The 15,297-nt window shown below is 35.0% G+C and overlaps 1 protein-coding gene across 1 annotated transcript in view; it reads right to left on the reverse strand.

Annotated features, from left to right (window-relative positions):
* LOC140439733 (ribonuclease H-like) overlaps window positions 1–15,297 on the reverse strand; it is a 420,401-nt gene that overhangs the window by 320,790 nt on the left and 84,314 nt on the right. The gene's annotated exons all lie outside the window — the stretch shown is intronic.

Genomic DNA, 15,297 nt, shown 5'->3' on the forward strand with positions numbered 1-15,297 from the left:
TATATCTTAGTAAAGTTCTTTCAAAACCTGAGCGGAATTATTGCGTCACGAGAAGAGAACTTCTAGCAGTAGTGAAATCAGTAGAGCACTTCTATCAATACCTCCATGGAAGAAAGTTTTTAATCCGAACCGACCATGCCGCCCTTAAGTGGTTGATGCAGTTTAAGAATCCAGAGGGTCAGATAGCCAGGTGGATCGAACGACTCCAAGAATACGATTTCAAGATTGAGCACCTGGCCGGAGTTAGCCACAGAAACGCTCATTCTTTTTCCAGAAGGCCATGCCCAGCAGAGTGTTCCCAATGCAACAAAACGGAATCCAAGGAAGCAGCAGTGCTAAGAACGACGATGGTCAACGACGCCTGGATGCCTACCAAGATAAGGGAAGAACAAGAGAGAGATCCAGTTGTACAGAAAATTCGAAAATGGAAAGAGGAAAACCGTCGACCACCTTCGCAAGAAATATCAAACCTATGCTCAGTAGTTAAGACATGGAAGATAGCTTGCTCAAACGATTCCTGGGAAAAGATAACGGTTCAGAGAAGAGAAGACAGTTGGTGATCCCAAAGAGCAGAATAGCGGAAGTACTTCGTCAGTTACACGACAGTCCATCAGGAGGGCGTTTTGGTGTAAAGAAGACCCTTCAGCGAATTCGGGAACGGTTTTATTGGATGAACAGTTCCGACGACTTAAAAGACTGTTGTAAAAAATGTACTATTTGTGCTACGACTAACGGGCCTTACCGAAAAAGGAGAGCTCCTATGAGGCAATATAATGTTGGTAGCCAGTTTGAAAGAATAGCTTTGGACATTGCTGGGCCATTTCCAGAAAGTGAAAATGGAGGCAAGTACATGTTGGTAGTAATGGATTACTTTACTAAGTAGGTCAAGATTTACGCACTTCCAAACCAGAAAGCCGCCACCATTGCAGATAAGTCGATCCAAGAACATATCAGCCGATTTGGAGTGCCTTTGGAGATCCATAGTGACCAAGGCAGGTACTTCGAAAGCAATCTATTCCAAGGAATATATGACAGACTAGGCATGAAGAAAACAAGAACTACCGCGTATCATCCTCAATCGGATGGTATGGTAGAACGAATGAATAGGACAGTTGGCAAGTATTTGACAAAGATGGTGTCCGATCATCAGCGAGACTGGACCAATTTCTTCCGTTCTTCACAATGGCCTACATATCTGCTGTTAACGAATCAACAGGCCAGACACCAGCCAGAGTCCTATTCGGATGCGAAATGCGACTACCTTGTGATCTAGAGTTTGGGTGTCGACCTGGAGAAGATGTAGCAGGTGAAGATTATGTGATCGAATTACGAAGAAGAATGGACGATGTACATGAGTTGGTCCGTTCCCACCTTCAGATCGCTAGCGACCGAATGAAGAAACGGTACGATACATAAGCCGAAAAGGGTTGCTTTAAGAAGAACGACAAAGTCTGGCTCTATAATCCCAAGAAGCGAAAAGGTTTTTCTCCCAAATTGCAGCAGTTTTGGGAAGGTATATACCTCATTATGGAGAAGATCAAGGATGTCATCTACCGAATAAGCAAGATTCCGAGGGGAAAGCCGATGATAGTACACCATAACCGGCTGGCGTCTTTCGAAGGTGACCACGACGTAGATGAAGAAGTGGAAGTAAACCAAGTCCAAGATGTGTCTGACCTCACGTTTGAGGAATTCATGGGTGCCTATGGAGGTATCGGTAAAGCAAGACATGGTGTTACCACTAAAGAAAAGCAAGATCTACTCGCGCTTCCCGATGACTACTAGCTGACCCGGCCATCCCGGCCAGTATCAAAGACGCACCAGGGTTGGCATCCGTATTTCGAAGGAAGTTCGGTCGAGTTGCAGAACTTCAATGCCAAGTGCCAGCTCCCGGGAAAGCCTTGAAACTCCAAGATGCATCACGTTACCTTTTCTTCCTGGTAACAAAATACATTGCCCGTGACCAACCTACCTACCGAGATGTATGGGAAGCCTTACTTCAATTGAGAGAGAACGTACTAGAGTCCGACGTGCAAAAGTTAGCCATGCCAAAGTTAGAGTGCGCCGCCAATTAGATTGGAGAGTTATCCGAAGTATGGTGGAGGAGATCTTTAAAGACACCGAAGTCTAGGTGTTAGTCTGTTGCAATCCACATAGTTACTGGTGCGGAGAGAAAACCGTCCCTTGTCATTTTTATACAAGTTGTAAAAGAGGGTCCAGTTGCCGATACCAGCATACCGTTCCAGTTCCAGTCCTGACAAGGTTCCAGGAGGAACCATCTTTTAAGAGGGGGGCAATGTTACGATAGATAAAGACGCATCATATGACTCAAAACTGTAAACATATTTATTACTAATATCCTTCTCATTCAAGTCTTTTCTAGATCATACACCAGCCGGCAGAAACCCCAGGTAATAGCCGATGGGTCCCCTGCGCTAAAAAACCTGCTTTTGATACAATTCCTTCGATGGAAGGTCATCGATTCTTCGCCGTAATTCTTGATTAACGGTTATTTATATATATACAGGTATTGTAATAAATGTAGATAAATTATATATATATATATATATATATATATATATATATATATATATATATATATATATATAATTATTAGTGTGAAATAAATTAATTATATTGTACAAATAAAGAATTTAAATAAACTTGTAAGTGTTATAAGTGTAGAACCTTTGATAATAAATAAAAACAATAAATTAGCAAAACAATAGATTAATAAAAACAGCACAATATCTTTGTCTAACAATAATTTTACTAGGAATGGCACCAGGCTTCAACCTTGATTTTGAAGATGATGACATGTCAAAATCCTCCTCTGTAAAATAATCTAAACATAAATATGAAAATTTCTTTACATCCATCTCCGTTGTTCCAACAAAATTAACCCACATTTTCCTTTGAGTATTATTCTTGAGAAACCTAAAAATTGAAATGGTTTATATAGTAGATACAAGGTATATATTATAAATTTTGAATTTTCTACCTTCTATTTAAACACTATCAGTTACATAAATTTACATTACTTTGTTTGCCATAGTTAACTAATGAGTATTACATTAGTCAAAGTTAACAAAAATTTAAATTTTCTAGTTCTACTTTCACACTTAAGATACAGTTAATAAGAGAAATTTTCGTTACGCCACTGGTTTGAAGTGTAGTGACTGGTCAACAAGCAAATAATTTTTATTTCTAAATTTTAATAAATAATTTCAACAAATCTTACCGATGAAAAGATGTTTTCTCCTTTCTTGTTTTGTGGGAAAGGCCACAAGCAATACAGCTTACCATGGTGATAAGTTTTTATAATATATTTTATATTGTAAAAACTATGTATATTTTAAAGATATTACAAACACTTAAAATACTTTTTTAACGCTAGAACACAATAAAGTTTTAAATAAATAATAACAATAATAGTCTAAAATGTGAAACAATTGTTAAAATACTTCAATAGAAAATATAAATAAGATTTCATGTGACAGTTGGGACAAACAATAACATCAGCATAACATAACCCAACTAAATTTCACAAACAAGGAAAGAGACTCTCTTTCCTTGTTTAATGTGGCCTCTCAAGATGGCACTTCCTGTCTAACAATATTTTTGCCCCCCTCCCCTACCTTTACATTCCCTCTTTTGTCTTTTTGCTCGATGGTTTTCCCTGTTGACGTGGGTTTGTTGTTATATTTTTGGTTTGTGGAATAAAATTTGGTGTGTCTATGCGTTTTTGTAAAAAAATGGTGTGTGTTGTACAAATGTGTTAATAATTTTTATTTGGATTAATTAAAATTACGTCAAAAAAAGTAAGTTATATTTATAAAACTTTTATTCAAAGATTTGCATGCTAATTAGTTTTAAATAAGTAGTAATTATTATTTTCGGTAAATTCGTTGACCATGAAAATTGTATTTAATAGGCTAATTTGAAAAAAGCATTTTTAAATTTTAAACATTTGTATACACGACAACAATTAAAATGTCAAACAAATGAGGTCAATATTGTTCTGAAGCTGTTTTCTTGTGGCATTTTAAAATAATTAATATTTAAATGGGCACAAGCCACAATTAAAGGTTAAAGTCCGTTTATTGACGTTTCAATTTCCACTTCAGAAATATATTTTGAAAACGATTTCCGAAATGGAAATTGAAACGTCAATAAACGTACTTTAACCTTTAATTGTGGCTTATTTCCATTTAAATATGAATTAAATGAGGTCAATGAATTTTTCGTCTTCATTAGATCTATTGAAAAAAATTATATTAACGATTAATTTTTCATGTTCCATGACCCCAAAACCAAAGTGATGTAATTGAGATTACTTCGATAAAAATAATCAGAAGCTAAAAACTTCCTCTGGTGTTACTAATTCTATGTTGACCAAGAATTAGTAAAACAATTGGACGTTATTACCCTTTGATCATTTTCCTTAAAGTAATCTCAATTACAAAACTTTGTTTTTTATGGGGTCAATTGATTGGTGAACTAAACTATTAAAAAAAAGACAGAAATTTGGGTATATTTTTATTTTTTAGTGAGAGAAGTCAAAACAGTTCAAGTTTAAAAATTACAAATTTTTTATGTTCTTTTCGAGAACAAAAGCAGTATAATCTCATATAATATTCTCAATATATGAAGCCATGAATTTGAAAATTACAGTATAATTACATTTTTTTTTTCACTCACTCACAAATTTCTTGAAATCCTACTGGTTTTCAATTTTCATTGATAAGAATGTACACTTGTTAAAAGTTTGTTAGATTCAGCTATTTTCTTGTTTAGAATGATCAAACTACGATTGGCCCTCTTTTTCTTTTTTTTTGTAGCTAGATACTTTTTTCATAATAATGTCTCTTTGGTTTTTATATTCGTTTAAAATCTTTTCATTCGCATTCACAAATTCCGTTATTAATTGCGCCATGTTACCAATCCAACGGTAACTTTACCATCTTAATTTTAAACAAGACATAATGTAAACTAAATTTCATTTAGTAATTTTTAAAGGGTTTTTACCCCCATATTTAGTGGCTACATTCATGTATTAGCCTGTAAGTATTAACCACATTTTACATTAACCTTAGTCAAAATTTAAATTATTTCATGTTCTTTTTAATTAAGTGGTTAAATACTTTTTAGGACACTGATGATGGAATACTTATTCCGAAAACGTTTTGTCTATTTAACATAGCCCGACTGGGTTTTTATATACCTTTTTATAAAGGATTTTATTGAAAATTTTTTTATTAATTTTTTCACCTCACTATCAGAATTTATTATTTTTTGCTCAACAATATCATAGTCCGTTGATAAATTAAGACTATCACCTTCATGTATGGAACCTTTCAAATCTTCTCCTTTAACTTCTATCATTTGTTCACTATCACTTTAACTGTCAGATATATTATCATATATTGAATCCATTATCTGTTGAGCTGGTACTGGAACTTGCTATATTTTAGTGGGCGATGCTGTTCCAGATCACCTTCTATCAATTCTACACTCGTATTGACACTTGTAAATAATTCTGAATTCTGAAAAATTACTAATTTTTTGGGAGGGTTTCTTGATTCTCTTTAGAATGGTGACTGGCTGAATGGCAAATGCCTATGCCACAAAAAAAAACTTTAGAATCATTTAGCAATCCTGAATATATAAATTAATGTCATTGGCGTACCATATGTTGGCTTTATTATTTTGATACTTGATTCAATTGGGATTTTTTAGGATATTTTACTTTAATAGTTTAAATGTTTTTTATGACTTTTCGTTTCTAGTAAAAATTACTAATTTTTTGGGCGGGTTTCTTGAAATCCTATGTCAGCAAAAGAGCCAATTCTTTTAAGGACAACTTTAGAATCATTTAGCAATCCTGAATATATAAATTAATGCCATTGATGCACCATAAGTTGGTTTTATTATTTTGATACTTAATTCAATTGGAATTTTTATGGATATTTCACTTTAATAGTTTAAATGTTTTTAAAACCTTTTTTAGTGGCATATTTGGGGTGGAATGTGTATGCAAATAAAGACATTAGGGATAGCTGTATGGTAGGGTAGGTGTACAACAGGGAGCACAACAGGTGTTTGACAGGTTTATGCAAATTAGGGAGCACGATAGCTCTATTCAAATTTGCGAGCAGGCAAGTGTATGCAAATTAGTGAGCACGTGGTAATTAGGGACAGCTGTATGCAAATTAGCGAGCAGATGGTAATTAGGGACAGGTGTATGCAAATTAGGAACAGCTGTATGCAAATTAGCGAGCAGATGCTCCGTGCTCGATGACCTATTATCCACCTACTGATCTATCATTAGTGCCTTGATTAGCTGATGAGGTTATATATATATATATATATATATATATATATATATATATACATATATATATATATATATATATATATATATACATATATATATATATATATATATATATATATATATATATATACATATATATATACATATATACATATATACATATATATATATATATATATATATATATATATATATATATATATATATATATATATATATATATATATATATAAAAAGATGTCACTGGAGTCAGGTTTTTCTTTCGTACCTGTCTGTCTCTACAGACGACAAATTTTCAAGGTTTTCGCATCTTTCGTTTATTATTTTTTAAAATTCCTCAAATTTTGGTAAATTACAAGAGTCCCTAACAAATTCTAAAGCGCGTTTGCTGGCATAATACAGCTTTTTTTCGAGAATATTCGACTGAAATTCATCCTTTGATAACCTTTCAAATCAGCGGCTCATTGCCAAAAATCAATGTTGCAAAAAACTGGTAAAAACTAAGGCATTCCGTAATGACACCTGTAAAATTTTGGATTTTAAGTTCAGGCAAATGTAGCAAATGTAAATTGGTTTGTTAACTATAGATACCGATTTATTAATATTTGTTAATGTTTGTAAACTATCAATATTTCCTAAAATTTGTGCAACAGCCTCAGCATATCTATTTTCAATAAGGACTCGATCCTCTTATCTGGCTCTTCCGATTCCGAAATGTGTACTTAAATATTGTCTTGCGCCTCTATATATTTTTTGAAAACTTCATTAAGCATATATTTTCGAACATTTAGTTACTCTGAACTTATTTGCAAATTTATATTTTGATCTATTAAATTGCATACTCATGCCCTCCTTTGCTATAGCTCATTTCCATTTTCTACTCTTAAATACATTGCAAAACACAAAAAGAACTATTTTTTCAATAAATCAAAATTTCAAACGAAAAAAAATCAAAAATTTAAAGAAAATCACTAATTTTCTACTTTCCAAAAAGCATCCGGCTCGAAGTACCAAAAATGTATGTGGTTGAAGATTTATCAATTGTCAACATAAACTTTAGGGTCCGCAGTGAATATCAAATTAAGAGAAACTAATATGGCTCATCCGATAACCTTCAGATGAAGGAAGCAGCTGTATCTCCTGATGTACTGTTCAAAGTATGCTTTATGGAAGTGAAAAAGGTGGGGAATTAAATTCAATTGTAAAATTGAACTAATTAAGTATATTACTGTAAAAGAAAATATTGCATGAACTATGCATATAATCATTACATTAATAGAGATATTCTATACAATTCATAATCTAAACCTAATATTTAAGATTAACCCTTTCAGTCACCATGTTCGTTTAAACGAACATCAACTTTTCATAAGTGTCAATAATAGCTAATTCCCATTTTTTACGTTAAATCAGCGTGAAACTCGAACATCTTATCTGTACGTTGTATTAGTCATATTGTCACGTTTGTTACGAATAGCTTAGTTTTGTTGATAAATACCGCACGGTAACACATATTTCCTTTGTGTTTAAACTTATTAGGTAAGTTAAAATCTGATTTTAAAATTATTTTATAGGTACTTTATTGATAGTTTTTACATGTAGGTACAAAAACATAAAAAATATTAGATACTTCATATAGTTTCATACAAAAAACCATGTATTATTTTAAACGAACATGGTGACTCAAAGGGTATTTAATTTTCAGATTTAATTCTTCGAAAATATGTCTAGAAAGCCACTAACTGAAGCTGAACTCCTTGATATTATCAATAACATGTCAGATATTGAAGTTATGAGCGATGATGAGGAAGATGATGAATTAGAGAAATCACAGGATACCTCAGATGTTGATAATTCTGATTTAGAAGGAAAGCAATATTGATCAAATAATAACATGTTAGACGATATAAATAAATTTTAGATAATGATGAAAGATCCGAAGAATGCAAATCTGACACCGAAGAACAAAATAAAGTAGGCGAAGACGAAAACCGAGACGAATTGGTTGAAGGTGCCGAAGAGGAGAAAGATAGAACAAAAGTGTTATATAACTATAGATCTAAGGCATATATCAAACAATATTGTGAAGCAAACGGTCTCACTTATAAAGAAAATATAGAGTGGATGAAAAATTTGTAATATTTAACACCACCTTTACCTTGGTAAAAACCTATTCGTAATGAAATAGTTGAGATTCTATCCCCAATAAAATATTTTTGCAACTATTTTAATGATGATCTATGTAATACCATGGTCGAAATGACAAATTTAAACGCGGTTCAAAACAACGTCAACAAGTTTTCTCCTACAAATCTCTTAGAGATGAAAATATTTATCGGGATTTATATCATGATGGGTAACTTGCATTGTCCCAGGACCCGATTCTATGGGATTCCAAATTAGGCATCCCAATTATCAGAGACAATATGAATGTAAATAGATTTTATAAATTGAGACAAAATTTACATTTTGTTAACAATTTGCAGCCAGACCGAAACAACAAAGATCGTTTATGGAAAGTAAGGCCATTGTATAATGCAATAAAGTCAAGATGTAATACATCAGATCTTGAGGACAATTTGTGTATAGACGAACAGATGATTCCATTGAAAGGGAAATTAAATGTAAAACAGTATATAAAAGGTAAACTGTGTCCCTGATGTGTAAAATTGTTTGCTTTGTGTGGAAAAAGCGGTTTACTTTATGATTTTATTATTTATCAAGGAGAAACTACTGAAGTGAGTAAAGAAAATGTCAGTATATTTGGGGCTGGTGCAGCTACAGTAATTAAATTATGTGAAAGAATAAATGTAGATTATGTAAAACTTTACTATGATAACTATTTTTCGAGTTACAATCTCCTTCAATATCTCAAAAATAAGACCATATATGCAGCAAGTACAGCTAGAGTTAACCGTTTTCAAAGTCCTCCTTTTACATCCGACCAAATATTAAAAAAACAGCCTAGAGGTACTTCTGAAGAAGTTCTTAGTAAAGATGGTATAATTCTTACAAAATGGTATGATAACAAACCAGTGATTATGTTATCGAATTTTATAAGTATTGGTACAACTGATCAATGTAAGAGATGGGACAAATCTGCTAAAGAATACATTCAAATATCTCGACCAGAAGTTGTAAAATTATATAATGAATGTATGGGTGGAGTTGACAAACTAGACTTCCTCATAAGTATTTATAGAATATTTATAAGAAGTAAAAAGTGGACACTTAGAATGTTCACCCATGCGGTAGATATAGCCTGTGTAAATTCCTGGTTAGAATATAAACAGAAATCCAGAATAATGAATATTCCCACAAACAAATTGTTGGATTTGATTAGTTGCAGAATGTACATTGCAGAAGCCCTTATATATGCAGGGATACCAATAAAAAAAAGGTAGGATGTCCATCAATCACCAACGGATCTTGAATACCACCAATCACCAAAAAATTGAAGATGGAGCAAAGGTCATTAAGAGAAGTTCGTTTTGACGGCGTGGATCATTTGCCCATATTTGACCAGAGCAAGTAAGGTTCAAGGTGTAAAAATGAGACCTGTCTGAAAAAGACTCACATTAGTTGTAGTAAATGCAAAATTCATTTATGTATTGTCCGTGAACGCAATTGTTTCGTTGATTTTCATTCAAAATAAATATGTTTTTTACGATTTTTTTGGGTATTTTTTTTACATGCGCAACCGTTGAGTCACCATGGTCGTTTTAACGAACATTAATTTTTTTCGAAAAAAATTGGTTCTATGGGCAACATTTTTTTTATAAATCTTTTAAAAAATCATATACCTCAACCTCCAAGTTTAAAATATTCATCTTTACAAACAAAAACTCTGACTGAAAGGGTTAACTTGCCAATGTAAACAAGTGAAAACATAAAAGTTAAATTTAGAACAACTTACAAAGTAACCCCAAGTGCGTCCGTATGGTGGACGATTATACACTCCCAAAAGCAATGAAAATTTATTACGAGCAATTAATAAAATATGTACGGAGAACAAGACAATATTGGTTATGGTAAAAAGAAAGGTGTCAGAGGAAACATAATAACAGAATATTACCGCACCTGTTTTTTACGTAAATAATAAAGGCTATTACAACAGAAATATGGTGAAATACGGTTGAACTAAACTATACTAATTACGAGAAATACTTTTACGCGTACAAAACAAAATTTATATACAAATGCCGAACAAATAAAATGCACTTCCATTTCGATGTATGTGGCCCTAGGGCAGAGCCTCGAGGTATCCTGCCTTGCTTGGCAAAGGCCTAGACGTGAGCACCATTGTGACTTATTGAGTTAATCAAATCACACTTGCTGTATATGAAGCCACGCTCCAACAAAGATCTAGGCACACTGTATATGCAACTCTCCCAGTTAACAATAGCAAAATTGAATATACTACCATAAATTCTGCATTTGATTTTAATAGCACTAATAACTATTGGATTGTCTCACAAAACATCAGCAAACAGCAAATCATGCTCTTACGCCATCTGACATTAATGGAATTCGCTTATCAAATACTCCCAATTATACTTGTGGCAAAATATGCGATTTAACACATATTATAACAGAATGTGAATTACAAAAACGAACTTTACAAGGAATTAAAAAATTCTAAGTGTTATTTTTCAATAAATCTTAATCTTTTAATATTTTCAAATAATATGGAAATTCTTCATTGCATTTACAAACATGTTAAAATATGTAAATACAAGTTGTAAATAGTGTATGGGCATAATCTGTTAATATTTCTAGTTTGAAAAAAAATGTATACCACAAATTAATAAAAAGAAACATAAAAGAATTAAGAAAATATAAATAGAACAAAAAACAAAAAAAAAATGAAAAAAAAAACAAAAAAGCAAAAGAAACAAAAGAAAAACAAGAAGATAATAAAAGAATAAAAATATATCAAAACCAAATTTATGTATCCGTAAAAATATTAGGTATATGTAGTACGGATAGAACATTCTGATAACAAGAAAATTTTGACTATGAATCTGCAATCAATAATAATTAAAATTCAGCCGACTTTAAAAACAAACAAAAACAACTCTGACTAATTGGCTCTACCAAAGCCATCTTTCAGGGAAAAAAATTGTTAATATTGTTATGTCTTTATTTAATTCTAATTTATTATATTGTTCTTATTTTAATTTGTTAAAATAACACGATAATTTATATCAATTTATTAAACCACTGTACAATTTATTTGACTAATAATTACATAATTTATGTATACGAACGTTACAATTAAATCGCGAGCGCGAGTCAAACTTAACTGTTTTTCTTCAATGAAAGCTCCTGTTATATAGCCAGTACCGTTAAACTAGAAACGTCGACGGCCCTCTCGACTAGACCCAGCGGCGAAATGGTAACGGCAAACTGGTATTTTCACATCGGCTCGTATCCAGAAGGTTCGAATTGTTGTTTTTATAACAAAGGGGGACCCATCGTGTGTCAGATAGGCATTACCTAGAAAATACTCGAATGAATAAGCATATTAGTAATAAACATGTTTACCGTTCTGAGTCATACGACACGTCATCATCTATCGTAACATTGCCCCCTCTTAAAAGATGGTTCCTCCTGGAACCTTGGGACTGGAACTGGAACGGTATGCAGGTATCGGCAACTGGACCCTCTTTTACAACTTCCAGTTGTATAAAAATGACAAGGGACGGTTTTCTTTCCGCACCAGTAACTATGCGGATTGCAACAGACTAACACCTGGACTTCGGTGTCATTAAAGATCTCCTCCACCATACTTCGGATAACCCTCCAATCTAATTGGCGGCACTCTAACTTTTGCACGTCGGACTCTAGTACGTGCTCTCTCAATTGAAGTAAGGCTCCCATACATCTCGGTAGGTAGGCAATGTCTTTTGTTACCGGGTAGAAAAGGTAACGTGATGCTTCTTGGAGTTTCAAGGCTTTCCCAGTAGCTGGCACTGGCATTGAAGTTCTGCAACTCGACCGAACTTCTTCGAAAGACGGATGCTAACCCTGGTGCGTCTTTGATACTGGCCGGGATGGTAAGGGCCAGCGAGTAGTCATCGGGGAGCGCGAGTAGATCTTGCTTTTCTTCAGTGGTAACACCATGTCTTGCTTTACCGGTACCTCCACAGGCACCCATGAATTCCTCAAACGTGAGGCCAGACACATCTTGGACTTGGTTTACTTCCACTTCTTCATCTACGTCGTGGTCACCTTCGAAGACGCCAGCCGGTTATGGTGTACTATCATCGGCTTTCCCCTCGGAATCTTGCTTATTCGGTAGATGACATCGTTGATCTTCTCCATAATTAAGTATGGGCCTTTCCAAAACTGCTGCAACTTGGAGAACAACCTTTTCGCTTTTTGGGATTGTAGAGCCAGACTTTGTCGTTCTTCTTAAAACATCCCTTTTCGGCTTCCGTATCGTACCGTTTCTTCATTCGGTCACTAGCGATCTGGAGGTGGGAACGGACCAACTCGTGTACATTGTCCATTCTTCTTCGTAATTCGATCACATAATCTTCACCTGCTACATCTTCTCCAGGTCGACACCCTAACTCTAGATCACAAGGTAGTCGCATCTCGCGTCCGAATAGGACTCTGGCTGGTGTCTGGCCTGTCGACTCGTTAACAGCAGATCTGTAGGCCATTGTGAAGAACGGAAGATATTGGTCCCAGTCTCGCTGATGATCGGACACCATCTTTATCAAATACTTGCCAACTGTCCTATTCATCCGTTCTATCATACCAACCGATTGCGGATGATATGCTGTAGTTCTTGTTTTCTTCATGCCTAGTCTATCACATATTCCTTGGAATATATCACTTTCGAAGTTCCTGCCTTGGTCTCTATGGATCTCCAAAGGCACTCCAATCGGCTGATTTATTCTTGGATCAACTTAACTGCAACGGTGGCGGCCTTCTGGTCCGGAAGTGCGTAATCTCGACCCACTTAGTAAAGTAATCCATTACTACCACATGTACTTCCCTTAATTTTCACTTTCTGGAAATGGCCCAGCGATGTCCAAAGCTATTCTTTCAAACGGGCTTCCAACATTATATTGTCTCATAGGGGCTCTCCTTTTTCGATAAGGCCCGTTACTCGTAGCACAAATAGTACATTTCTTACACCAGTCTTTTACATCGTCGGAACTGTTCATCAATAAAACCGTTCCCGAATTCGCTGAAGGGTCTTCTTTACACCAAAATGCCCTCTGTCGTTAAACTGACGAAGTACTTCGACTATTCTGCTCTTTGGGATCACCAACTGTCTTCTCTTCTCTGAACCATCATCATTTTCCAGGACTCGTTTGAGCAAGCCATCTTCGATGATAAATGAGTCCCACTGGGCCCAATACGTCTTAACTACTGAGCATAGGTTTGATATTTCTTGCCAAGGTGGTCAACGGTTTTCCTCTTTCCATTTTCGGATTTTCTGTATAACTGGATCTCTCTCTTGTTCTTCCCTTATCTTAGTAGGCGTCCAGTCGTCGTCTTAGCACTGCTGCTTCCTTGGATTCCGTTTTTTGCAGTGGGAACACTCTGCTGGGCATGGCCTTCTGGAAAGAGAATCAGCGTTTCTGTGGCTAACTCCGGCCCGGTGCTAAATCTTAAACTCGTATTCTTGGAGTCGTTCGATCCACCTGGCTATCTGACCCTCTGGATTCTTAAACTGCATCAACCATTTAAGGGCGGCATGGTCGGTTCGGAATAGAAACTTCCTACCATAAAGGTATTGATAGAAGTGCTCTACTGATTTAACTACTGCTAGAAGTTCTCTTCTCGTGACAGCACTCTTCCAATTCCCACATTACTTGCATCCGTATCTAAGATGAACTCTCCTTCTGGCAGTGGATACCCTAAAATTGGTGCTGTTATTAAATGTTTTTTTAAGGTCTCAAGGCATTTTGGCAGTCAGTATCCCAGCGGTATTCTCTTGCTTCCTCTGTAAGTCGCGTTAATGGCTTAGCGATATCTGCAAACTTCTTAATAAACCTTCGGTAGTAAGTACATAGTCCAAGAAAACTTCTAACTTGATGTTTGTAAGTTGGTACTGGCATTCCTTAATGGAATCAATTTTTCCCTTATCCACGGCCACTCCTTCTTTACTGACAATATGACCCAGATAATTGACTTTACCTTGAAATAGCTGGCACTTCTTGGGGTTTAACATCAATTGGGCAGCTTTAAGTCGATTAAAAACGTTTTCTAAATTCTTCAAATGTTCTTCGAATGTCTCACCAAGACGATTATGTCATCTAAATAAACCAGGCATGTTTTCTAAGATAACCCTCTTAACACATTTTCCATAAGCCTCTCAAATGTCGCAGGAGCATTATAGAGTCCAAATGGCATAACGTTGAATTGCCACAATCCAGATCCTGTGGTGAAGGCTGTCTTTTCTTTATCTACTGGGTCCATTTCTACCTGCCAGTATCCAGACTTCAAATCCTAAGTAGAAAACAATTTACTTCCAGCCAATGTGTCATCGATCCGAGGCAGAGGATAACTATGTTTCTTCGTAACGTTGTTCAGCAAACGGTAATCCACACAGAACCTCGTCGTTCCGTCTTTCTTCTTAACCAGGACCACCGGAGAGATCCATGGGCTCGTAGAAGTTCTATCACCCCGTCTTTCTTCATTTCCTGGACAATCGTTTCAGCTTCCTCTCTTTTCGACTGTGGTAATCGTCGAGCTGTTTGACGAATTGGCTTAGCATTACCAGTATCAATTTTATGCTTAACAACGGTAGTTCTTCCGTCTTTCCTCCTTTCGGTACGAAAATATCACGATACTGCCGAAGAAATTCCCTTAATTTCCTTTTCTCAATCTGATTCAGAGACTGTCCTGCAACTGCAAACCATTTTGTCGAATTTGTCGTTGGAATTATCAGATGTTGTCGCCTGACGGATTATGGATGTCACAGGTACATAAGTTCC

This window comes from Diabrotica undecimpunctata, chromosome 4 (genome assembly GCF_040954645.1).
Source record: "Diabrotica undecimpunctata isolate CICGRU chromosome 4, icDiaUnde3, whole genome shotgun sequence".
In the NCBI taxonomy this organism is placed as follows: domain Eukaryota; kingdom Metazoa; phylum Arthropoda; class Insecta; order Coleoptera; family Chrysomelidae; genus Diabrotica; species Diabrotica undecimpunctata.